Source organism: Macaca mulatta, chromosome 3 (assembly GCF_049350105.2).
Source record: "Macaca mulatta isolate MMU2019108-1 chromosome 3, T2T-MMU8v2.0, whole genome shotgun sequence".
Classification (NCBI taxonomy): domain Eukaryota; kingdom Metazoa; phylum Chordata; class Mammalia; order Primates; family Cercopithecidae; genus Macaca; species Macaca mulatta.
Genome location: NC_133408.1, coordinates 51963048 through 51987587, shown reverse-complemented (window position 1 = coordinate 51987587; position 24540 = coordinate 51963048). Strand labels below are relative to the sequence as shown.

Sequence of the window (24540 nt, the reverse complement as noted above, 5' to 3'; positions counted from 1 at the left end):
TACAAACACAACAGTACTCTCCCCATTTTACGGATGAGGACACAGAGGCTCAGAAAGGCTGAGCAACTCGTCCAAGGTCACACAGCACAAAGAGTCCGGGGCCAGCTTCAGTCTGCTGGGATCTGGAGTAAACATGGCCCTGCACCCCTATAATGTCCCCTGCACAGTCCCCTAGGCATGGCTCACTGTCAACCCCACAATCCAGTCCCACTGTCCAGATTAGTGATTCGCACACAAATATTTGCACCATGGTGGAGTGGCTCTCCCACCGGCTCATTATTTACTCCAGACACATCTTTTCTGCCTGCCCTGTTAGAGGCCAAGGGGTTTCCCCACCAGGGGGGCTACAGTGAGACCCGAGGTGGGCTTTCTGCAGGCATTGTGGGTCCTGAAAACCAGAGGGGACCCCATAGGTATGAAAATATCATTTTCTTTTGGGACAGAGTCTCACTTCATTGCCCAGGCTGGAGTGCAGTGGCACGACCTCGGCTCACTGGTTGAACTCACCTCCCAGGTTCAAGCAATTCTCCTGCCTCAGCCTCCCAAGTAGCTGGGATTACAGGCACCCGCCAGCATGCCCAGCTAATTTTTTTTTTTTTTTTTTTTTTTTTGTATTTTTGGTAGAGACAGGGTTTACGCCATGTTGGTCAGCCTGGTCACGAACTCCTGACCTCAGGTGATCCACCTGCCTCAGCCTCCCAAAGTGCCGGGATTACAGGCGTGAGCCACCACGCCTAGCCTTAATTTTTGTATTTTTAGTAGAGACGGGGTTTCATCAAGTTGGTCAGGCTGGTCTCGAACTCCTGACCTCAGGTGATCTGCTGGGCTCGGCCTCCCAAAGTGCTGGGATTACAGGCGTGAGCCACCATGCCCGGCTGAAGATATCATTTTCAGAGCCAAAAATAGGGCCGTGGGCAAGTGTCTGTATTACCAAGGTCACGGGCTGTCCAGGATGTGGGTGGGTTATGGATGGTTCCTGGAAGTGGGCAGGCTCACTACCCAGACCCCAGACTCCAGGAGGCTCAGTCTGCCTCCCCTCAGCTGCAGGAGTGGGCACTAAACCAAGAAAATGGGAGCAACAAGTGGCGGGTTCACAGCCAATAAGAATCCCCAAAGCCGGGCGCAGTGGCTCATGCCTGTAATCCCAACACGTTGGGAGGTCAAAGCAAGAGGATCACTTGAGGCCGGGAGTTTGAGGCTGCAGTGAGCTATGACTGTTCCACTGCACTCCAGCTTGGGTGACAGAGGAAGACCCTGTCTCAAAAAAAAAAAAAAAAAAGCACTGAGTTGCCAACATGCCCACCCCCCACCCTCCACGCCCATCCTCACGGAAGTTTCCAGAGCTCTTGGCAGCCCCAGGCTGGTGGACACAGCAATACCAGCATAAACCGGGGGGGAGCTACATCCCTGAGATTGGGTTTCCCCCCCTGGGGAGGGACACCGGCCAAGATCTCTCCCCTGCCCCCACCAGGTTCTCCTGGGGTCCTTCCCTTAGGAAGCTCTTCTGGTTGCCATCCCAACCAGGCTGACCCCTATTCTGCATTTGCTGGGATCTACCTGAACACATCGTGAGGCTTGGAGGTTACTCCATGTGACGTCAGGAGCTCCAAAGAGCAGACACCACTGCTACGTTCTCCTGTCTGTCCCTGGGGGGCCATCAACCATTCTCACAGCTCCCCACAATCAACCACTCGCCAGCGTTCACCGCACTCTCTCCTCCGCTGCGGTGTTACAGATGCTCTGACCACTCTCCCTTCCCTACTCGCCTCTTCCCTGTCCGCAAACGCTACTACAAAGCCTCCCACTGGCTGTGGGGCCAGCATGGACCTGTCCAGCCTCCCGAACCAGGAGCAGGAGACGAGGGAGGCTCCAGGGGCATCTGCAGGAGGGCAAGGAGGCCCAGACCAAGAGTCACGGATGTAGATTGATTGATTGACTGATTGATTGATTATTTATTTATTTATTTATTGAGACGGAGTTTCGCTCTCGTTGCCCAGGCTGGTGGGCAATGGTGCGATCTCGGCTCACTGCAATCTCCGCCTCCCAGGTTCAAGCAGTTCTTATGTCTCAGCCTCACAAGTAGCTGGGATTACAGGCACCCGCCACCATGCCTGGCTAAATTTTTTTTTGTATTTTTAATAGAGACAGGGTTTCACCATGTTGCTCAGGTTGCTCTTGAACTCCCAACCTCAAGTGATCCTCCTGCCTCAGCCTCCCAAAGTGCTGGGATTACAGGCATGAGCCACGGTGCCCGGCCAGATGTGGTTTTAGATCTTGATCCTCATAACTCTAGAACCTTAGTCAAGTGTCTTCCCAGCCCTGAGCCTCAGTTTCCCCATCTGAAAAAGAAGAGGCCAGTATATTCTGAGGTTCCTTCTAGTTCTAACATTCTATGGCTCCCTCCATCCAAGAGGCTCAGGAAACGAGGAGGGGTTAGGATGCCCAAGGAAGGGGAAAGAGGGGGGCCCCACTGGAGCCCCTGCTCCCGGCCCTAGGCACAAGTCACGTTGGCCAACTTGACAGACTGAAACTCACTGTAGAAGGGATGGTGGCACCAACTAGAACAAATGAGATGGTGAACTCCAAATGGAGTTACTCTAGAAAGGCCAGTTTCAGTCCAGGCCCCTCTTTACCTGGGGTGTAATATACATGCAATAAAAGTCACTCTTTCGGACATACAGTTCTATGAGTTTTCTGTTTCGTTTGTTTTTTGTTGAGACAGAGTCTCACTCTGTCACCCAGGCTGGAGTGCAATGGCACGATCTTGACTCACTGCAGCCTCCGCCTCCCGGGCTCAAGTGATTCTCCTGCCTCAGCCTCCTGAGCAGCTGGGACTATAGGCACCTGTCACCACGCCTGGCTAATTTTTGTAATTTTAGTAGAGATGGGGTTTCACCACATTGGCCAGGATGGTCTCAATCTCCTGACCTCATGATCTGCCTGCCTTGGCCTCCCAAAGTGTTGGGATTACAGATGTCAGCCACCACACCCGGCTTTTTTTTTTTTTATTTCAAAAAGATAGAGACAGGGGTCTTGCTATGTAACCCAGGCAACATAGTCTGGTCTCAAACTCCTGGGCTCAAACCACCCTCCCACCTCAGCCTCCTGAGTAGCTGGGAATGGGAATAGAAGCACAAGCCACCATGCCTGGCTAATTTTTAAATTTTTTTTTGTAGAGATGGGGTCTCGCTCTGTCACCCAGGCTAGAGTGCAGTGGCACAATTATAGCTCACTGCAGACTTGAACTCCCAGCCTCAAGCAGTTCTCCCGGCTCAGCCTCCCGAGTAGCTGGAACTACAGCTGTGTGCCACCACACCTGGCTAACTTTTTTTTTTTTTTTTTTTTTTGCTGTGTAAGCTGGTCTCAGATTCCTGACCTCAAGCAATCCTCCTGCCTCAGTCTTCCAAAGTGCTGGGATTACAGGCATGAGCCACCCCCTCTGGCCATATTTCTATGAGTTTTCACAAATGCACGCAGTCAGGTAACTGGCATGGTAATCAAAAGACGTTTCAGTTCCATCTCCTCAAAAGAGTCTCCCACTCCCAGCAAACCCTGTCCCTAATCTTGCATTTTCCAGAACATCATATGAATAGAACCAGAGGCCAGGTGCAGTGGCTCATGCCTGTAATCCCAGCACTTTGGGAGGCCAAGGAGGGCAGAATCACCTGAGGTCAGGAGTTCGAGACCAGGCTGGCCAGCATGGCGAAAACCCGTCTTTACTAAAAATACAAAAAAAATTAGCCAGGTGTGGTGGCGTGTGCCTGTAGTTCCAGCTACTCGGGAGGCTGAAGCAGGAGAATTGCTTGAACCAGGAAGGCAGAGGTTGCAGTTAGCCGAGATCGTGCCATTGCACTCCAGCCTGGGCAACAGAGCAAAGCTCCATCTCAAAAAACAAACAAACAAACAAACAAAAAACAAAAAACCCCACATATGAACAGAACCAGGTTGGAAATGGCCTTTCCAGTCTGCTTCCTTCCCTTAGCACAATGCTTGTGAGGTTTCCCTGTGGTGGTGTGGTATCCATCGTTCATCCTTTTTCACGGCTGACTAGTATTCCACAGTACAGATGTTCCAGTTTGTTTATTCACTGGGCAGTTGGACATCTGAATTGTTTCCTGTTTGGGGCAATTATGAATAAAGCCACTATACATATTCCTCTTTAGGTTTTTCTGTGAACCCGAGCTTTCATTTCTCATGGGTAAATACCTAGTCATATGGTAAGTGAAGGCTTAACTTTATAAAGGAGCCGTCAAAAACCCATAGAGACAACCATTAGCAATTACCAGGGGCTGGAGTGGGGGGTGCTGGGAACAGAGAGACTGCTAATGAGGTAATAGGCTTCTTTTCAGTGATGAAAATGATCGGAATTAGATGGTGGCAATGGTCGTACAACTTAATGAAGATACTAAAAATACTGCATAGTGTTATTTTAAAATGGTGAATTTGGCCGCATGTGGTGGCTTATGCTTATATATCTCAGCACTTTGAGAGGTTGAGGTGGGTGGATTGCTTGAGCCCAGGAGTTCAAGACCAGCCTGGGCCACGAAGCAAAACGCCATCTCTACAAGAGATACAAAAATTAGCCAGGCATGGTGGCACAAACCTGTAGTCCCAGCTACTCGGGAGGCTGAGGCAGGATAGCTGGAGCCTGGGAAATGGAGGTTGCAGTGAGCCATGACTGCACCACTGCACTCCAGCCTGGCCAACAGAGCAGGACCCTATCTCTAAGAAAACTAAATAAATAGGCCGGGCACAGTGGCTCACGCCTGTAATCCCAGCACTTTTGGAGGCCGAGGCAGGCGGATCACGAGGTCAAGAGATCGAGACCATCCTGGCTAACAGTGAAACCCTGTCTCTACTAAAAATACAAAAAAAAATTAGCCAGGCATGGTGGCACATGCCTGTAGTCCCAGCTACTCAGGAGGCTGAGACAGGAGAATGGCATGAACCTGGGAGGCGGAGCTTGCAGTGAGCCAAGATAACACCACTTCACTCTACACTCCAGCCTGGGCGACAGAGTGACTCCGTCTCAAAAAAAAAAAAAAAAACCTAAATAAATGAAATGGTGAATTTTATGGTGTAATGGTATCATGATAAAGAATAAGAATACAATAATTTTTATATTTTTTTGGTAGAGACAGGGCCTTGCTAATACATATGCCCTGTCTCTACCAAAGAAAAATTTAAAAATAGTCAGGTGTGGTGGCTTGGCGCCTGCAGTCCCAGCTATTTGGGGGGCTGACGCAGGAGGATCCCCTGAACCCAGGAGTTTGAGGCTGCAGGGAGCCACGATCCCACCAAAGCACTCCAGCCTGGGTGACAGAGCAAGACCCTGTCTCAAAAAAAAAAAAAAAAAAAAGTAGAAACACCCCAAATGTCTATAACTGATGAACAGATAAACAAAATATGGTATATCCATTAAATGGAATATTATTTGGCCATATAAAGAAAGGCACATTGACTCACGCTACAACGTGGATGAACCTTGAACACATTATACTCACTGAGAAAAGGCCAGACTCAAAAGACCACATATTACATGATTCCATCTACAAGAAACGCCCAGAATAGGCAAATCTACAGAGATGGAAAGTAAATTAGTGGTTGCCAGGGGATGGGGGAGGAGGGAATGAGGGCTGACTGCTTAATGGGTAGAGATTCTTAGGATGATAAAAAACGCTCTGAAATTAGACTGCACAACTCTGTGAATATATTTTTAAAAAAACACTGAATTATACACTTTAAAGGAATAGTTTCAAAATAAACTTACAAAAAAAATCCAACATGGTAGAGAACAGAATCAAGTCCCTGGAGACATCACTGAGCCCCGAAAAGCATCACCACACACTCCTGCCCCAGCCTCCGAATACCTACTCACAGGTACCCATCCCATCCTCCAAATGCCTTCCATATTTTCTTATGAGGAATAAATACGCTCCTCTTTGTTTAACTGTCAGGTTTAATATCTAAAGTCTGCCAGGCTACATATATATATATATATATACACACACACACATATACACACATATAGTTTTTTGTTTTGGTTTTTTTTTTTTTGGAGACAGAGTCTCGCCGCTCTGTTGCCAGGCTGGAGCACAGTGGCGCAGTCTCGGCTCACTGCAACCTCCGCCTCCTGGGTTCAAGCAATTCTCCTGTCTCAGCCTCCCAGGTAGCTGGGATTACAGGCACACATCACCACACCTGGCTAATTTTTGTATTTTTAGTAGAGATGGGGTTTTACCATGTTGGCCAGGCTGGTCTTGAACTCCTGACCTCGTGATCCACCCGTCTCGGCCTCCCAAAGTGCTGGGATTACAGTCGTGAGCCACCGCGCTTAGCTGTTTATTTTTTTGTTTTTTTTTTTTTTAAATTATTTTTATGTTTTGTAGAGACAGGGTCTCACTATGTTGCCCAGGCTGGTCTCGAACTCCTAAACTCAAGCAATCTGCCCATCTCAGCCTCCTGAAGTGCTAAAATTACATGCCTAGGCCGCTGCACCTGACCTGGCTTATAGATATTTGCTATATTTACAGTTGGGTGTTTTATTACCTGTAGCCAAATTCAGTCCTAAATGACCGGGGATGGTCCCCTCTTTGCCACTAACCAGGACTCGGGGAGCTCTATACAATGGGGAGTAAAGCTCCAGGCTGACAGTCAGGATTAAGCAGAATGTCAAGTAATCAGGCCTCATCACCCGCTGGGTGGCCTCAGGAATGTCACATACACGTGCATATACACACCCCTGTGAGCAGACAATGATGTGTGTCTAAATAGCCCCGAGGCGGATCACCTGAGGCCAAGAGTTCAAGACCAGTCTGGTCCAATGTGGTGAAACCCCGTCTCTACTAAAAATACAAAAATTAGCCGGGAGCCGTGGCGGGCGCCTGTAATCCCAGCTACTCAGGAGGCTGAGGCAGGAGAATGGCTTGAAACCAGGAGTTGGAGGTTGCAGTGAGCCGAGATCACACCACTGCACTCCAGCCTGGGTGACAGAGCGAGACTCTGACTCAAAAAATAAAAATTAAAAATTAAATACAAAATAAAATACAAAAATTAGCCAGGTGTGGTAGTGCATGCCTGTAATCCCAGCTACTCGGGAGGCTGTGGCAGGCAAATCGCTCGAACCTGGGAGGCGAAGGTTGCAGTGAGTTGAGATCACGCCACTGCACTCCAGCCTGGGCGACAGAGCAAGACTCCGTCTCAACAACGAAACAAAATAAATAAATAAATAAATAAATAAATAAATAGTCCAGAGGATTAACTGTCCTGGCACTTCACACTGGCGCTGTCTGTACACATCAGCTGTCTTTCCTGGAGGGAAACGCCCCAAACTGGGCTGCACCCGGCTCAGAGAGACAAGGTGCCCCCCCCGCACTGTCATCGCCACTGCCCCCCAGATGCCTCTGAACGCCACAGCCAGGCCGGCAGAAGCAACTCCTGGTGTGGGTAGAGGAGCGCCAATGAGAGCTGGGATTGAAGGATGGAGGGGGGCCGGGCACAGGGGCTCACCCCTGTAATCCTAACACTTTGGGAGGCTGAGGCGGGTGGATCACTTGAGGTCAGGAGTTTGAGACCAGTCCGGCCAACATGGTGAAACCCCATCTCTACTAAAAATACAAAAACTAGCTGGGTGTGTTGGCAGGTGCCTGTAGTCCCAGCTACTGGGGAGGCTAAGGCAGAATTGCTTTAATCCCGGAGGCAGAGGTTGCAGTGAGCCAAGATCGTGCCACTGCACTCCAGCCTGAGCAATGGAGTGAGACCCTGTCTCCAAAAAAAAAAAAAGGGTGGAGGAGGCCCCCACCCTTCATGGGCTCCCACCCCGAGCTTGCTTCTAATTCACTTGACAAGGTTGCACAGGATGCCCACTCCGCACCAAGCAGGGTGCCAAGAAGGGCAGGGATGTGGAGAACAACACAATGATGGGGCCCTGACCCACTGGAAGTCACACTCTGTCTGTGAAGGTGACAGACAAGCACAAGGGCAATTAGGATCTTGTTTGTGATGCGGGCTGTGGCTGGGGACACAGGCAAGAGGCACCTAACGTGACCTGGAGGGGGAGATGAGGTCAGGGAAGCTCTGCAGAGAGAAGTGACATCCCAGCTGAGACCTGCAACGAGAAATCAGCCCAGGGACACAGCCAGGGAGCATTACACACGCTCTAGGGGAGAGGCAGCAGTGTTCCAGGAAGCGAGACAGAGCACAGTACGTTTTAGAAACGATGAGGCTCATCGTGGCTGGCACAGACAGACATAGGCAGGGCCTGGCCATGCCCAGTCTGCAGCTTTTCCAGGAGCCACGGGAACCCCTGGCTCAGATACAGATACAGATCTTCACCTGGAGTCAATACAGCAGCCCCACCGTCACGTCCTGTCTCTGGCCCTACACTTCTGTCCGAATCTCCGTCCTCCAGGGCTGTGCAGAAAGCCACTTCTCCTGCAGGTTGCCATCAACAACACCTGGGAGTGGCATTGTCTCCCATCCCCTAAGCAGCCACAGGTATCCCCCAGCCCAGAACAGGGCCTGGCCTCTAACAAGTGGGATGGTTGACCGTGACCTTGAGGGGCTAAGGGGTCGGCAGGCCGAGGGTAGAACCAACCAGTGCTACCTTTTGAGGTTTTCCCAGTTTGCAGAAGCAGAAACTGAGGCATGCTGGCCAGGTGCGGTGGCTCACGCCTGTAATCGCAGCACCTTGGGAGGCCAAAGCAGGTGGATCACTTGAGGCCAGGAGTTCAAGACCAGCCTGGGCAACATGGTGAAAACGTGCCTCTACTAAAAACACAAAAACCTAGCCAGGCATGGTGGCAGGCGCCTGTGATCCCAGTTACTCGGGAGGCTGAGGCAGGAGACTCATTTGAACCCAGGAGGTGGAGGTTGCAGTGAGCCGAGATCCTGCCACTGCACTCCAGCCTGGGAGACAGAGCAAGACTCTGTCTTAAAAAATAAATAAATAAATTGAGGCATGCCACACCCCACACCCCAGGGACAGAGGGGTGTGTCCCAGACAGGCAGAAGATAAGAACGGATCTTAGAATGAAGGGGTCCAAGGTTCGCTGTCTGGGGAAGTGGGGCTCCCATGGGGCCAGCTTCTGGGGTCATCATGGGACAAGCTGAAAAAGCGTTCTTCACTGAGATGGCAGCTAGCTCCCCGCAACTGAATACACTGATTTTCCCAAGAACCTGGTAATACTATATAAGAAAACTATCCTTGTTCGTTCAGATGAGGCTCAGAGAGGTATAGTCACTTGCCTGTGGTCACACAGCAGCTCAGCAGTCAGGCTGGGATTTGAACCTAGGTGTGTCTGGCTTCAAAGACCCTGATGGTTCCACTGCACCCTGCTGTGAAGTGAGGGAGCCCTGGCCCTCTCCTTTGGATATGCTGAGAAGAGACTATCTCAGGGAGCTGCTAACCCGGGGCAGGTGGGTGGGTGGACCAGGATCAAAGAGGGAGGATGTGGTTTGCCCACCTGCCCAGAGGGCTGCACCCACAGCTGGGAGCCAGGGTGTGCACTGGGAGCAGGGGTAACCACCTCTTTCCCCAAAGCCCTTCCTCTCCCCACCTGGCCTCACTGCAAGAAGCAGCCATGCCTGAAAAACCAGCTCCTGGATAAACATGAGAGACACATCAGACTGAGAGAATCACAAGACCCCTTGGAGCTGCCAGGACCACCCTGGAGCCAGGTGGGTGGGCGGGGGGTCTTGTCTGCTGCGGGGAGCCACCCAGGAGCACCCAAGGGCCTTCCTTCCTGCATAGGGCTAACCTCTTTCCAGGCTTCCCACCACGTGCTGGCCCCAGGGTCCAGCCTTTGAGGACTTCCGGGGACTCGGTAGGGGTGGGAGGCAAGGGTCGGGTACGGGGGAAGGTGCTTGGGGCAACCTTCATCTGAGAGGGGCTACAATGATTTCACAAATAGCAAATTAAATAACAAAGTAAAAACCAGCTGGGCACAGTGGCTCGTGCTCACGTCTGTAATCCCAGCACTTTGGAAGGCCGAGGCAGGTAAATCACTCGAGGTCAGGAGTTTGAGACCAGCCTGGCCAACAACGGCGAAACCCCGTCTCTACCAAAAACACAAAAATTAGCCAGGCATGGTGGCAGGTGCCTATAATCCCAGCTATTCGGGAGGCTGAGGCAGAAGAATTGCCTGAACCCGGGAGGCAGGGGGCTGCAGTGAACCGTGATCACACCACTGCACTCCAGCCTGGGTGACAGAGGGAGACTCTGTCTCAGAAACAAACAAATAACAACAACAAAAACAACACAGTAAAAAAAAAAAAAACCCAAATCTCTCAAGACACCCACGCAAGACATGTGATCACCCAGGAACCTCCGTCTCCTTAGGAAGCTGAGAGCCCTGGGAAACTCATGGATTTGCCAATGGGAAACTGACAAACTCTTGCTGGGGTCCCCTGCTTCATTCACGCCCACCTGGCAACCCTGGGGAGGTACTTGCTGTGGTTCCATTTTCTAGAGGGTCAAACTGAGGCAGTGACAAGCTGGAGTCCATGAACCACCATAATCTAGGCACTGGCCACACAGGGGTTCACCAGAACAGCCACTGTTCACACAGGGCCAACCTCAGGTAGCAATGGGTTCCAAACATTTAGCGACCAGAACTGTATTTAGAGCTCTAACAGTTAACTCCAGTAAAAGTGGTCCTAGGGCAGGGTGCGGTGGCTCACACCTGTAATCCCAGCACTCTGGGAGGCCAAGGTGGGTGGATCATTTGAGGTCAGGGGTTCGAGACCAGCCTGGACAACATGGTGAAACTCCACCTCTACTAAAAATACAAACATTAGTCAGGTGTGGTGGCACGCACCTGTGATCCCAGCTACTGGAGAAGCTGAGGCAGGAGAATCACTTGAACCCAGGAGGCGGAGGTTGCAGTCAGCCGAGATGGCGCCACTGCACTCCAGCCTGGGCGACAGAGTGAGACTGTCTCAAAAAAAAAAAAAAAAAAAAGTAGTCCTACTCTGGCCCAAAGGGGCATAGGAGGTTTGAGCCTCACATGTCCCCACCTCCTGCTCCTTGGTGGCCCCAGGGGCTCTCCAGGGCTCTGTGGTAATCCACAGGCTCACATTACCCTCAGCTGAGTCTCACAGCCCTGCAAACCTAGTGTTCTGTTCTCCCATTTAAAGATAAACAGGCCAGGCGCAGTGGCTCACCTCTCTAATCCCAGCATTTGGGAAGCTGAGGTGGGGGGATCACTTGAACACAGGAGTTCGAGACCAGCCTGAGCGACATGGCAAGATCCCCATCTCTACAAAATAAAAAAATCAGCTGGGTGCAGTGGCACGTGCCTGCAAACCCAGCTACTTAGGAGGCTGAGGTGGGCGAATCACTTGAGCCTAGGAGTTCAAGACTGCAGCAAGCTATGATTGCGCCACTGCACTCCAGCCTGGGTGACAGAACGAGACCCTGTCTCAAAATAATAATAATAAAAGATGAACAAACCAAAGCCCAGAGATGTGACATCACTCAGCCAGCCGTGTTTCGTTTGATCCTAACTCATGCTCCTGCCTGCAACAGCGGCTTCACCACCCTCCTTCCCTACCCCCAGAAGTCCTGCTCTTATTTCATGCAAACATGGAATTTCTACCCCAAGCAAAACAGCTGCAGGAGTGAAGACCAGAGACTCACCACCAGGAACCCCCAGACTCCCAGAGGGTGGGGGTACATAAGATCATGGGCAAGATGCCCCAGGGCACAGCCAACTCCCCTCCCTGGCACCACCCTCCACCTCCAGCTGTCCTGGCCCCGTAGCCTCAATTACTCCAGAGCCCACCTGGATGGCGGCGGGAGGATCACATGGGGCCAGAGGCCCCGAGGGCAGCGGCAGGCAGGTGTAATTTCATCGCGGGGCTCACGGTATGAGTCACCAGAAACAGAAGATGAAATTCCAGCTCTGAGGACGGAGATGAGCAGCTCCCCCGGCTTGGGGTCAGCTCTCGATGTGTGGGGGGAGGGGGGAATGATGGGGTGCAGGCCACAGGCCCCCTGCCAGCCAGATGGTGCCTTTGTGAAAATGAGACAGAGGAACCACCTTCTTCTGGGGGGTCCCGAGCTGATGCAGGGCCAGCCAAGCCAGTTTGCTAGATTTCCCTAGAGAGGAGAGTGGCTAGAGGTATGTGGCATATCCACACCGTGGAACACTACTCAGGAACCAGAAGGGACCAGCTACCCATGCACCCAGCAATGCACATAAATGCACTGTGCTGCATGAAGCCAGATTCAGAGGTTGTGGACTATAGGATTCCATTTATGTGACATTCTACAAATGGAAAACCATATACAGAAGACAGATCAGTGGCTGCTGGGTTGGGACAAGAGACAAGGACAAACAAACAGGCTTCAAAAACTTTTAGGGGTTACAGGATTGTTCTAACTCCTGGGGTCAAGCAGTCCTCCTGCCTTAGCCTCCCAAGTAGCTGGTACTACAGGCACACATCACCACACCCGGTTAATTTTTTTTTTTAAGAGATGGGGTCTTGCTATGTTGCCCAGGCTGGTCTCAAACTCCTGGCCTCAAGCGATCCTCCCACCTCAGCCTCCTGAGTAGCTGGGGCTACAGGCATGAGCCACCTTGCCTGGTTAATTTTTGTACTTCTTGTAGAGACAGGGGGTTCGCTATGTTGTTTAAGCTAGTCTCAAACTCCTGGCCTCAATCCATCCTCTCGCCTCAGCCTCCCAAAGTGCTGTTCTATGTCTTGATGGGGGTTGGACGACATGAGGGTGTGAGCCAGACAAGTTCCTGGTATAGCATAGCCCTCACTCCTCAACAATATTTATAATAAAATATAAAGTGGGGCTTGGACATGGTGGCTCACGCCTATAATCCCAGCACTTTGGGAGGCTGAGGTGGGTGGATCACTTGAGATCAGGAGTTCAAAACCAGCCTCGTTAAGATGGCAAAACCTCATCTTTACTAAAAATACAAAAATTAGCTGGGTGAGGTGGCATGCACCCATAATCCCAGCTACTCAGGAGACTGAGGCAAGAGAATTGCTTGAACCTGGGAGGCAGAGGTTGCAGCGGGCTGAGATCACACCACTGCATTCTAGCCTGGTGACAGAATGAGACTCCATCTCAAATAAATAAATAAAATAAAATATAAAGTGGGCCCTTCTCATGTGCCAGCCCGGGGCTAGGGACCAGGACCTAATGAGACCCCCTCAGGCCTGACACCCCTACAAGGTTCTCACTGGCTGGTGGAACAACAGACGGATGGACGAAAAGATACAGACTTGCTTTAATGGTGGTTCTGCCAGTAGCCAGAAAATGTACCTTGAGACCTTGCTAGACCCCAGCCAGCAAAGAGGCCTATCCTCGGCCAACCATCTAAGAGGCAGGCAGCCTGGAGGGTCTCCCCTCTGCCACAGGGAACAGGAGGGGAAAGGGCTAAGCTGCTCCCCACTTACCTGCCCTCCCCAACCATGCAGCCTCTTCTGCATCCTCAAGCACCCAGGACCCCAAGCCCTCAAACCAGGCCCTCCTGCCCTGTCTCCACCACAGACCTGCCCCCAGGGGGCCCACCTACCCACACCGTAGCATCCCCACGGGGCCACGCCAAGTCCCTTGGACTACAGCACCACCCTGGGACCCAGGCAGGTTGGGGAGAGCCATCTCCCTTTTACATCCAAGCAAACTGCCCAGGCGGGTGGAAGGTGGACATGGACCCCATGACCCCGGCCCCTTACTTCCCCCCCATGCCCTCCACTCCAGAGGCTGCAGCACAGGTGCTGGGAACCTGCCTCGGGTGGCAGCATGGCAAAGGTGCAGGAATTCCCAGCAGCCTCTATGCTGTGGGGTCAGTCCCTCAAGTCCACAACCGCCCCCGCCGGCGGGGTCTCCCAGCCTTGAAAGGGAAGCATTGCAGATACTTTCCCAGCACTCAGGCCTTGCCAATCCTACATGAAAATCTTACCTGGTGTCTAATAGGGTGTTTCCAGCAATTTCCCACCCCCTCCTCCCAGCATCTCTAAATACACCGTATGGACCACATTGGCCAGAAATCCCTGAAGATAAGGACTTCCCAAACTGGGGCTCCCTGTGCACCCCTCAGGCCACCTAGACTACACCCTCCATACTACCCAGGCCAGGAGGAGATCTAGACCCTCCAGCCGCAGGCTGGAGAAGGCCCGACCAAAGACATTAGTAGGACACTGCCTGTAATCCCAGCACTTTGGGAAGCTGAGACGGGAGGATTGCTTGAGGCCAGGAGCTTAAGACCAGCCTGGGCAACACAGCAAGATCCCATCTCTAAAAAAAAAAAAAAATTTTTTTTTTTTTTTTTTTTTTGAGACGGAGTCTCGCTCTGTCGCCCAGACTGGAGTGCAGTGGCGCGATCTCGGCTCACTGCAAGCTCCGCCTCCCGGGTTCACGCCATTCTCCTGCCTCAGCCTCCGGAGTAGCTGGGACTACAGGCGCCCGCCACCTCACCCGGCTAATTTCTTTTTGTATTTTTAGTAGAGACGGGGTTTCACCGTGTTAGCCAGGATGGTCTCGATCTCCTGACCTCGTGATCCGCCTGCCTCGGCCTCCCAAAGTGCTGGGATTACAGGCTTGAGCCACCGCGCCCGGCCAAAAATTTTTTTTAATTAGCTAGGTATGGTGGTCCAGCACACCTGCAGAGGCTGAGGTGGGAGGATCACACTGAGCCCAGGAGTTGGAGGTTGCAGTAAGGTAGGATCACGCCACTGCACTCCAGCCTGGGAAACAGAGTGAGACACTGTCTTAAAAAATAGAATAAAATAAAAATGAAAAAGGACCATGCTGGCCGGGTACAGCGGCTCACTTCTGTAATTAAAGCACTTTGGGATCACTTGAACTCAGGAACTGGGCAACATGGCGAAATCCTGTCTCCACCAAAAATACGAAACATTAGCCGGGCATGGTGGTGTGTGCCTGTGGTCCCAGCTACTTGGGAGACTGAGCCAGAAGGATCGCTTGAGCCGGGGAGGGAGAAGCTGCAGTGAGCCGAGATTGCGCCACTGCATTCCAGCCTGGGTGACAGAGTGAGACCTCATTTCAATACAAATTAAAAAAAAAAAAAAAGGGCCATGATTCAGTGAATCAGCTCCACTGGATTCAAACTCGCTCCAGATCATCCCCGGGGCCTCCATCGAGCCCTGACCCCAACTCCAGCGTCAGCCACACACACCTCTGGCCCCTCCCCAACCCCCATCCGTCTCACCACCCCAGAGGCGCAGCAGTAGGGTTGACAGATAAAATGCAAGACCCCCAGTTCAGTCTGAACTACAGATCAACAACGGGTAACTTTTAGCTAGAAGTTCATCCCAAATACTGCAGTAGTCCTTGCTTGTCTGAAATCCAATTTTAGCTGGGCATCGTTATTTTTATTTGCTAAATCTGGCAACCCGAAGCAGGTGGTCCTGAAGGAGGGCGACAGGTGGGCACACAAATAGCTCAGGGTCAGCCAGGCCCCAGCTCAGGGGCCAGAGGCAAGGGTGTTTGAAATGAGAGTTCTGTTCACCGCCTGAGACACTCCCTAAGACCGTGTAAGATAAAGTACATCCTCACCCATTTCACCTGTCTTATTCAGGATACCTATCTTATCTTTTTTTTTTTTTGAGACAGAGTTTCGCTCTTGTCGCCCAGGCTGGAGTGCAATGGTACGATCTTGGCTCACTGCAACCTTCATCTCTTAGGTTCAAGCAACTCTCCTGCCTCAGCCTCCTGAGCAGTTGGGATTACAGGTGCCTGCCACTACGCCTGGCTAATTTTTGTATTTTTAGTAGAGATGGGGTTTCACCATGCTGGCCAGGCTAGTCTCAAACTCCTGACCTCAGGTGATCCACCCGCCTCTGCCTCCCAAAGTGCTGGGATTACAGGCATGAGCCACCGCACCCAGCCCTAACTTATCTTAAATGGGCAAATTTCCGGGGCAGGAACCCAGGTTCCTACAGCCCTGGCCCCATTCTGCACAACCCTCCATACTCATGAAGCCACAAACCCAGGTACAGATTGGCCCAGAGAGAAGGCAATGGGACCGAGAATGGATCAGTTCTGCAGGATGAAGGGAGAGAGAGCTACCAAAATAGGGTGGGTGAAGAAGTAATGAATGAGGCCGGGCCTGGGGGCTCACTTGAGGTAAGGAGTTCAAGACCAGCCTGGCCAACATGGTGAAACCCTATCTCTACTAAAAACACAAAAATTAGCCGGGTGTGGTGGTGCATATTTGTAATTCCAGCTACTCGGGAGGCTGAGGCACGAGAATCACTTGAACCCGGGAGATGGAAGTTGCAGTGAGCCGGGATCGTGCCACTGCACTCCAGCCTGGGCAACACAGCAAGACTCCATCTCAAAACAAAACAAAACAAAAAAAAGGTGGTGATGGACCAGGGGGCTCTCCTGAAAAGCTTTCTGCCTCCAACACCCACATTACAAGATGCCCTACAGGCCAAAGCCCCTTTGCCACACCTGGAGATACCTGGCTGAAAACTTCCAAAGTAGGCCAAGAAAGTGACAGGGTCCCGCCTCCCTTCCGGAGTATGGAGCCTGGGCAGAAAGCACGTTTCTATGAGATGAGGCTGAGGGGATTCCGAGAGGCCAGGCCCCTCCTGCCCTAGCTGGAGCTCCTAACACCTACACCTTGGAGACTGTTACCCCCCTCCCAGCAATCACCTGTCACAACACACTGTCTTCTGGCCAGGTTCATGCATCCCCTTCTCCCCCAGAAAACCATCCTTCCCACCACTCCACCTCTGCTATGAGTCCCTTCGGGGAATTCCCTTCCAGTCGCACTAAGCGTCCCTGTCCTAGCGGCCCCACATTCTCCTGGAAGCCCCTCAATCAAAACTGAACTCACGGCCGGGCGCGGTGGCTCATGCCTGCAATTCCAGTACTTTGCGGGGCAGAGGCAGGCAGATCACTTGAGGTCAAGAGTTCTAGACCAGCCTGGCCAACATGATGAAACCCCATCTCTACTAAAACTACAAAAATTAGCCGGGTGTGGTGGAACATGCTTGTAATCCCAGCTACTTGAGGCAGGAGAATCGCCTGAACCCGGGAGGCAGAGGTTGCAGTGAGCCGAGATGGCGCCACTGCACACCAGCCTGGGCGACAGAGCGAGACTCCCTCTCAAAAAAAAAAAAAAAAATTTAACTCAGCATGGATCCCAAGCCCTGGGTCCTGCTCTGCTCCTCTGTTTGTAAATTGGTCCTGCCGGTCTTGTTCCACAGGTGTCTCCTGAAGCCTCTGCAGGCCCCATGGAGCTGGGCGTACACCCCTGGCTTGTCCCAAAGAACCTGACTGTGGCCCTGGCTGCCACGCATCTGAGAGAGAGATACTTACAAACGGCAAGAGTCAGAGAACTGAGAGATACAGAGAGGATGACACTGGGGAGCAAAGCCCGTGAGAGAAGACACAGGCTGGGGTTGTGGGGAGACAGGGGGCCCCAGGAAGTTCAGGGAGAGACCCTGGGACTCCTACCCGAGTGGGGAACTTGCCCCAGACATGAGCATTTAAGAAAAGTAGGACAGTCTGCTCAGCCATTTAGGTCAAGGCTCAAGAGCAGGATTTCATTCATTCATTCAAACATGTAGCCATTTAACAAGTATTTAAGGAGAAGCCTCCATCCCTACCTGTCCCTAGTGCAACTGGGGAGAGAAATGTAAACATCTGAGTAAGATCAATGTTGGGACAAAGGAAGGAAAGGATGTTGGCTGGGTGTGGTGGTTCACTCCTGTCATCCCAGCACTTTGAGAGGCTGAGGTGGGAGGGTTGCTCACGCCCAGGAGTTCGAAACCAGCCTGGGCAACATAGCAAGACCCCACCTCTATAAACAATAAAAAATTAGCCAGGTGTGGTGGCGCTTGTCTGTGGTCCCAGCTATTTGGGAGGCTGGGGCAGGAGGGTGGCTTGAGTCCAGGAGTTCAAGGCTGTAGTGAGCTGTGATCACACTACTGCACCCCAGCCTGGGCACAGAGCAAGACTCTGTCTCAAAAAAAAAAAACAAAAAAGAAAGGATGTCATGGGGATACACAGGTGGTACCATGGCCAGCCCTGAGGATGAGGAAGTCTTCAGCCCAAAGACACCACAGCCAAGCCAAGTCCTGAAGGAGGAGAGGAAAAGAGGCAAATTCGACAATCCTGATCCCCTACCCTAGCCAGGCAGGGCCATTAAAGGAAGCCCCCAGCCTCCTCAGGGGAAAGGGCAAGAAGAACCTTCGAGAGAAGAGGAACAGTGTGTGTGCAGAGGCCAGGGTAGGAGGAAGCCAGGTTATTCAGGAAAACGGCAAGACTACAGGATTTTTTCTTTCTTTCTTTCTTCTTTTTTTTTTTGAGATGGAGTCTTGCTCTGTTGCCCAGGCTGGAGTGCAGTTGCGTGGTCTTGGGGTCCCGAGCAGCTGGGATTACAGGTGCCTGCCACCATGCCCAGCTATTTTTTTGTATTTTTAGTAGAGATGGGGTTTCACCATGTTGGCCAGGCTGGTCTCAAACTCCTGACTTCGTGATCCACCCACCTCGGCCTCCCAAAGTGCTGGGATTACAGGCGTGAGCCACTGTGTCCGGCCAGACTACAGAATTCATGAATGGGCTGAGGAAGCAGTGAGTGGTCAAAGAGAGACTGGACCCCGAATGAGAATCATCTGAGAGCTGCAGTCTGTGGTTCCAAGGTCATGCTTAGGACGTGAATGTCCCAAGCCATCACCCACCATCCACAAGACCCCAGGTCCAACAAGCAAGCTGTCACCAAACTGTGGATGGCCTGGCCTCTGGAGTCAAGCAGGCTGCAGAAACAGCTACCTCCAAGACCCCTAGATTACAGCTGCCACTCAGACTATTGCCAAACACCAAGCGCTGACGACTACCACCTCATCAGAAGGCTAGCCGGGCTCCCGGGAGGCTGCCTTCAACGAACAGATAAAAATTATTTGTGATTAGCATATTGCAAATAAATGACCCTTCTCCCAGCATCGAGAGAACAGTCCTTTTAAGTAGGTTTAGCGTGTCCCCTACAAAGCTGTCTTCAAGACCCAGTTTTACAACCATCGGCCCTAAGTTCTCGAACATTTTAAGAGTGCAGGCTCTGAGTGGCTGCGGAGTTTCAACCCTTCCTTCCTAGTTTCCTCTGTGGGGTCCTGTGGGACCCTCTGAGTCAGAACTGCTGATTTCTAGGTCACCTCAGAGCAGGCTGTGGAAGAATGAGGTGTGGACTTGAGCCTCCCACACCCCAGAGGCAGGATGGGGGTTCCGATACCCTGTCACCTTGGGGCCAAGCCTGTCCCTTGGTCCGCAGGTGCCTGCTCAGAAGAGGTCAGAGTCTATCTCACACCCTCCTGGGCCCCAAATAGGGCGGTTCATGATGGCCACCTAACTACCTTATACCTAACCCCTCCCTGCCAGCAGCCACCAGCCTCCAGCCACCTCCTCCTGCTTAGAATAAATAATCGATGCTGGTGCCTTTCCCCTCTGGAATGACACTGCTGAAATAAATGAGCTGCTTGGGGCACCTTCCAAGCCCCAAGGCCCCAGGCCAGTGCCAAGGAGTCAACAGTCCTGGCCACGGGGCAGCCAGACACACAGAGGCCGACCATAGCAGCGGCAGGCCAGGGGAGCTTCTAGACACCCCTCTCCTCTTCTAAGAGAAACCCTTGCAAATGCCCACTCCTCCAAAAACTGTGGGGGCCTGCCCTCCACTCCCACCCGCCAGGCCCAGGGCCATCCCCGGGGTACCCCTTGGCACATTCCCCATCCAAGAGCCAGTACTCCCCCACGGGCCCTGCAGCGAGACCCCTATGTCCCAGCACCCTCGCTTCAGCTGGGATGGGGACACAGGAGACTCCCACCGCAGGACCTTGGTCCTGGGAGGCAGGGTCACTAGGCCAGACGCCAGAGCTCCATCCCCCTCCAGCACTGCCAGGAGGGTGGAACTCTCTCAGCGGCACAGCGTCCCCCTTCCCTGGGCCCAGGCCAGGCGGGGCAGGGTCTCACTCTCTGGCTGCTGGCCAGGGGTGCAGAGCCCAGGAGACGTGTCAAGCCCACCATGCCCAGGGTACTTAGGTTGGGGCGGGTGGGTGTTCAGCACCCTGTGGCCCCTCCTCTGTCCTCTCCACCCATCTGCAGGAACTCAGAGACCACCCACAGACCGAGTACCCCCAACTTACTCCTCTGAACCCTTTGTGCTCCCCCCCACTGCCACCTTCTGAGTCCCCTCCACCCGGGGTTCAGCGGCCACCACCACACAGGCCAGCTCCCTCCCCGGGGCGGCGAGGGGGGGTCCACAACAGGAACCACCCTGCTGGGGCAATCCTGGCTGGGCTAGACTCCGCCTGGGAGTTGGGGGCGCGGGCCAGGGGCTGGCCCAGCCCGGGAAAAGGTGGAGGGGGGTGAAAGGCGGGGACCGCGGCCTTCCCAGCCCCCTCTGCTCCCACCCCGGCGCCCGCCACCGCGGGCAGCGCGACTGACCTCATTCGCCAACTGCAGCAGCCTGCGGGCGCCGGCCCGGGACGCCCCCCACCTCCAGAAGGGCCGGTGGCAAGGAGGGAGGGGGTGACAGCTCCCAGCTCCTGGCCCCTCCCGGGCAGGTGGGGGGCGGCCGTCCCGCCCCTCCCCCGGGCCCGAATTATAATCCCAGTCACGTGCCTCCCCGGGCACCCAAAAGCCGGCCCCAGCTCCTGTAACACCTTGAGAGGGGGAGGGGCGGGGCCCCCCCCGGAGGAGGCGGAGGGGATCGGGGGCGGGGGTGAGGGGGAAGGGGAGAAAGGCCTCGGCGCCCGCCCCCCGCAAAAGTTTCTCCTACCTTGGAGGATCCCCAAGCGCTCCTGCCAGCGGCGCCCCGGCCCCGGCCCGCGGCCAGGACTCAGCCTCCTGCCGCTGCCTCCTTAATTAATCCGGGAGAATGGGGGAAGGAGAGGCAGAGGGAGGCGAGGACGGCGGCGCGGCGAGGGCGGGGAGGGAGGCGCGGGGAGGGGGCGCGGGGGGGGATCGGCCGGCCGGGGGGCTGGCGCTTGGCGGCCCCCACCCCCGGCGCGGGCTGCGGCGGAGGGCGGGGCGGCGCGGGGAGCGGAGCGGAGAGCGGGAGCGCGGGGAGGCTCTTTGTTCTGTAATCCCAGTAAGATTGCCAGCCATTCGCCCCGGCCCTAATCCCAGCCCCGCGCAACACCACCCTCCATTGGCTGCCATTTACATACGGGATTAGCCCGCCCCGCGCCCCGCGCCCCGCGCCCCTGCGTCTCCCCCTTGCTACCCCGCGCCCCTGCGTCCCGGGGATCTGGGCACCGCGGTGGGAAGAGTGCGCCGCACCCCTCGGCCCCGGACCTGCGGGGAGGGGCGGTGGCGCCCTCGGTCCCCCCCCCAGCCCCAGATTAGAAAAGCCTGGGCGCGCCCCCGCCTACCCCCACCGCCCCCCACCACCACTGGGAGAGCAGCGGGGCGCAGGGGGCTGGGGCTGGAGAGTCAAGGTCACCCAGCTGGAACGTGCGGAGGCCCTGAGTGTCCTGGCCGGTCACTCCCGCCTGGCCCGGGTTCTAGTCCTAAGGCTTGGGCCAGGTACCTCTTACAGCCTTTGTCCCCCTCCCGCCCCTGAGATGTGCAGGAAGGCAGTGACATGCCGAAAGTCGCAGCAGAGCCAACTGGACTCTTGGTCCCATCTTGTCTGATGGGACCTTCCTCTGAGAGGCTCTTACCCCTGTCCACCGCCCCCCCCGCCCCGTCCCCCGCCCGCCCCGCTCTCACCAACGACACACACACCACAGCAGCGCTGCTACTGAATCAGAGCGCACGCCTCCCAACCGGCCCCAAAGCCATAAATCCTAATTCAGCACAAGGAACACAGTCCTTCCCCCCATGTGGTGCCCTGAGCCCTGAACTAGGCCTTGGCTAGGCTGGGCATGGCAGGGAGGGAGGGACTCACCCCAGGCAGGCCCCAACCCCAGGGAGCTTCTGGCTTAGAAGGACAGCCAAACATAGATCGAGAATCTCCCAGGTCCAGGCAAAACCCACAAGGTCTCCCCACAGCCTCCTGGCCAAACTGCCTTTGCAAAGATTATGACAGTGAAAGAAGTTTAGGGTGGCTGACTCCATCTTGCTTCCAGCCTCACGGGCTGGCTGTCCTCACTCATTCCGGAGCATAGGCCAAGCTAACCAGGGGAGGAATTTAGTTTATAGTTCAACTTTGAAGCAAAAATGATAATAGTTACTCCTTAAACCTAACCTGCTCTTTACTCGAGACCAAAGCCCCCTTTGTAAAACTAACTAAAGGCCATGAGATTAGGATTATGGGAGGGGCCTGCGTGCTGCTAAAACCTATGCATCGTTTTTTATAATCTGACGGCTCAGGAGTCATGTGGCCAGAGATCACAAGATTTCTGAGTTCCCCACTTCCTCCTATAGATAGCATCTCTATTGTGGAAACTGAGATTGGTCTTTGGAGTTTTTCAGACTTTCGCATTCTGGCAACCGACTGACTCACCTGGACCTGTGTGACTCATGACTCAGCCCATCCTGTGGCCCCCACTCAGAGACTGACTCAGTGCATAAGGACCATTTGCCACACCCCTGTGATTTCATCCCCAACCAATCAGCAGTACCCATTCTCTGAGCCCTTGCCCACCAAATTATCCATAAAAACCCTAGCCTCTGAGTTCTTGTGGAGAGTAATTTGATTAATAACTCCAGTCCTACTGCTTGGCTAGCTCTGCATTAATAAGATGTTCTTGACTGGGCTCAGTGGCTCATGCCTGTAATCCCAGCACTTTGGGAAGCCAGGGTGGGTGGATCGCTTGAGGTCAGGAGTTCAAGGCCAGCGTGGCCAACACAGCAAAATCCAGTCACTAAAAATACAAAAATTAACCAGGTGTGGTGGCGCATGCCTGTAATCCCAGCTACTCAGAAGGCTGATGCATGAGAATCACTGGAACCCAGGAGGTGAAGGTTGCAGTGAGCCGAGATTGAGCCATTGCACTCCAACCTGGGTGACAGAGTGAGACTCTGTTTCAAAAATTAGGCCAGACGCAGTGGCTCACGCCTCTAATCCCAACACTTTGGGAGGCTGAGGTGGGTGGATCACTTGAGGTCAGGCATTCAAGACCAGCCTGGCCAACATGGTGAAACCCTGTCTCTACTAAGAACACAAAAATCAGCCGGGGGTGGTAGCAGGCACCTGTAATCCCAGCTACTTAGGAGGCTGAGGCATAAGAATCACTTGAACCCAGGAGGCAGAGGTTGCAGTGAGCCAAGATCACATCACTGTACTCCAGCCTGGACAACAGAGTAAGACTCTGTCTCAAAAATTAAAAAAAATTAAAAAACATAAAACTATTTCTCTGCTGCAATACCATGGTCTCAGTGAATTCTTCTTGTGCAGTGGCAGGAACAACCTGTCAGACAATTACACTGGGGTCCCTCCTGGACACACACCAGGAATTTGGTGAGGGTTAACTTTGGCTGACCAGGTCTCCTCTGGGAAACCCACACGCCCATCAGACTGAGAGCTCCTCCCAGGCAGGCCACATCTGCAGTGCCCAGCACAAGGCAGGGCACAGAGGGGCCCTCATGACTATGGACGGTGTTGGGCCGTGTCAGGGTTGGGAGTGAGGTCACCGATGCTCCCTCCATCCCACGCCGCCCTCCTGTTGTGAGGAGGCCTGGGACATCTCAAGGCACCCTCCTTCGTGGCCCCCTGACCTGAGACCCGGGTCGTCTCCCACCCTGCCTCTTTCTCTTTTCCTTTTTTTTTTTTTTTTTTCTGAGATGGAGCCTCACCCTGTCGCCCAAGCTGGAGTGCAATGGTGCGATCTCGGCTCACTGCAACCTCCACCTCACGGTTTCAAACGATTGTCCTGCCTCAGCCTCCCAAGTAGCTGGGATCACAGGCGCGCACCACCACGCCTGGTTAATTTTTTAAAAAATCTTTAGTAGAGATGGGGTTTCACCATGTTGGTCAGGCTGGTCTCAAACTCCTGACCTTGTGATCCGCCCACCTCGGCCTCCCAAAGTGCTGGGATTACAGGTGTAAGCCACCGCGCCTGGCCTCTGCCTCTTTGTCTAATCACCTGTGTGACCTTGAGCAAGTCAGTTTTCCTCTGTGAGACTCCACTTCTCTCCTCCTGCAGCTTCTCATTGGACCACGGTGTGGCCCCCATGGTAGATAACTGCCCCTGTGATTGGCCCCTGCTTGTCAAGCATCTCTTAGGTGCTGGGTTTGTGGCATTTTAGTTCTCTAAGCCTTGTGCTAAGTCTGCAAGGTGGGTACTGTTGGCCTTATGTTACAGTGGGATAAAGTCAGGGGCTTAAAGACATAGAGCCTTGGCCGGTCACAGTGGCTCACGCCTGTAATCCCACAGTTTGGGAGGCCGAGGCAGGTGGATCACCTGAGGTCAGGAGTTCGCGACCAGCCTGGCCAACATAGCGAAACTCCATCTCTACTTAAAATACAAAACAATTAGCTGGGCGTGGTGGTGCGCACCTGTAGTCCCAGCTACTCAGGAGGCTGAGGCAGGAGGACTGCTTGAGCCCAGGAGTTGGAGACTGCAATGAGCTATGATTGTGCCACTGCACTCCAGTCTGGGTGACAGAGC

The 24540-nt window shown here is 53.7% G+C and overlaps 2 protein-coding genes and 2 long non-coding RNA genes across 36 annotated transcripts in view; 2 read left to right on the top strand and 2 right to left on the bottom strand.

The window, feature by feature from the left end:
* Positions 1–21039, bottom strand: part of GTF2IRD1 (GTF2I repeat domain containing 1) — a 186194-nt gene extending 165155 nt beyond the window's left edge. For 20 of the 33 annotated variants that reach the window (XR_013414638.1, XR_013414636.1, XR_013414633.1 and 17 more), the window contains exon 1: positions 20763–21039. The gene's annotated coding sequence lies outside the window, so the exon portion shown is untranslated. 33 annotated transcript variants of the gene reach the window in all.
* The window catches only part of CLIP2 (CAP-Gly domain containing linker protein 2), a 227999-nt gene that overhangs the window by 45624 nt on the left and 157835 nt on the right, over positions 1–24540 (bottom strand). The gene's annotated exons all lie outside the window — the stretch shown is intronic.
* On the top strand, positions 584–13437 carry LOC144339811 (uncharacterized). The gene is made up of 2 exons (XR_013415217.1): positions 584–2079; positions 12983–13437. It is a non-coding gene; the product is annotated as an uncharacterized LOC144339811 (long non-coding RNA).
* Positions 16313–20543, top strand: LOC144339817 (uncharacterized). Its single transcript, XR_013415223.1, has 2 exons — positions 16313–17731; positions 18537–20543. It is a non-coding gene; the product is annotated as an uncharacterized LOC144339817 (long non-coding RNA).